Raw genomic sequence first — 2,123 nt, 5'->3', positions numbered from 1 at the left:
AATAAAATACATCTTTTAAAAAAAAAGAATGCTAATTGTAAGCTGCTTTGAGAACAGTGTTATAACAATGAATAGAAGTGATCCGCATTCTGTAATGCATGTAGTTATGTGGGCTTTTTCTGTAATATTCCTTAGTTATTCTTCTAATGTCTGTGTGGGTCGTTCAAGATAAGTTCTTCTATAACTTCTTTTTCACTTCTAATTTTGGTAATTTATGTCTTATTCTTTTCTTCATTAACTTGGCTAGGGGACTGTCAATTTTGTTGATTTTTTAAAATAATTGTTGATAATTTTAAAGAACAAACTTTTGGTTTCATTGTCTTTATTGTTTTTCAGTTTTCAATTTCATTGATTTCTACTCTCACTTTTATTATTTATTTTTCTTCTACTTGCTTTGGATTTAATTTTCTCTGTTTTTATAGTTGTCTAACGTGGAAGCTTAAATTACTGATTTTAGTTAGGTCTTTTGTCTTTTTGAAGTGGCTTCCCTGGTAGCTCAGGTGGTAAAGCGTCTGCCTGCAATGCAGGAGACCTGGGTTCGATCCTTGGACCGGGAAGATCCCCTGGAGAAGGAAATGGCAACTCATTCCAGTAATCTTGCCTGGAAAACCCATGGACAGAGGAGCCTGTGTAGGCCACAGTCCATGTGGTCGCAGAGTCGGACACAACTGAGCGACTTCTCTTTTCTTTTTCTTTTGTCTTTTCTGATATAGGGCTTCAGTGGTATAAAATTTTCCTATAATCACTTTCTTTGCTGTAGCCCATAAATTTTGATACATTTCATTTCATTTAATTAAGAATTTAAAAATGGGGGGGGGGAATTTCCTGGTGATTCAGTGGTTAAGACTCAGCTCTTTCACTGCTGTAGGCCCAGTTTGATCCTTGATGGGGGAATTAAAACCTTGCAAGCCCTGTGGCATGGCTAGAAAAAAAAAATTCTTCTTTGACTCTTGTGTCTTTTAGAGGTGTGTTGTTTAATCTGCAAGTACTTTGGGATTTTCCAGCTGTTCTTCTATTACTGACTTTTAGTTTAATACCACTGTGGGCTGAGAGCAGACATTGTATAATTCCTACTATTTTAAATTTGTTCAGATGTATTTTATGGGTCAGAATGTGGCCTATCTTGGTAGTATTCTATGTGAGTTGGGGACAAATGTGTATTTTGTCATTTTGGATAAAGTATTCTATGAATGTCAATCAGATCTCATGTTGACTGACAGTGCATCTTTTAGAGTTTTTATTTTTGCTGGAAATATACCCAGGAGTGGAATTACTGGATCATATGGTTCTATTCTTAGTTTTTTAGAGAATCTCCATACTGTTTTCCACAGTGGCTATACCAATTTACATTTCCACCAACCGTGTACAGAGTTCCCTTTTCTCCACGTTTGAGGAGAATATTCTTTTTCTGGACCATGAAGTGACTTCATCCTTGGGTTTATGTTTCTTCATCTCTGAGGGGAACTGGAAACAGATGGTGATGTTTTATAATCACTTCTTCTTCTCCTATTATGACTTGTTACATCCCAAACCAATATGGGGGGAGACTTTTGTGGGTTTTTAATCCTAGTCTCAATGTCTATTTTCATTATTATTGATAACTATCCCAGGGACTGGCGGGGGGTGGGGGTGGCTGGTGGGCTGCCATTTATGGGGTTGCACAGAGTCAGACATGACTGAAGTGACTTAGCAGCAGTAGCAGTAGCAGCATCCTATCACTTAAAAAGTCCTACTGAGTTGGAACTTCCCTGGTGGTCCAGTGGTTAAAACTCTGAGCTCCCAGTGTAGGAGGTACAGCTTTGATTCCTGGTCGGGGAGTAAAGATCCCACATGCTGCATGGCACAACCAGAAAAACAAACAAATCCTGCTGAGTTCAATATTCATACATCTATGGTAGTTTTGATTTCTGGTTTTTTGTATTTGTGGCTGCTCAACTGAGATTGTGGAGATGTACATAATATTAACAGAAAAGTCTACATTCTGGAAACTGTATGTGAGGAAGGATCCTTAAGCCCTTGAGTAATAACAAGAAATTAATAAAGCTCACCCTTGATGTTATACCACTTCAAGTTCCTCCTTACTTAATCAAGGAGATTGTAATGTATTAATAAATGTTCTTCAG

The sequence above is a fragment of the Cervus canadensis genome, chromosome 21 (assembly GCF_019320065.1).
Source record: "Cervus canadensis isolate Bull #8, Minnesota chromosome 21, ASM1932006v1, whole genome shotgun sequence".
In the NCBI taxonomy this organism is placed as follows: Eukaryota; Metazoa; Chordata; class Mammalia; order Artiodactyla; family Cervidae; genus Cervus; species Cervus canadensis.
This window is presented reverse-complemented; position numbering follows the sequence as displayed.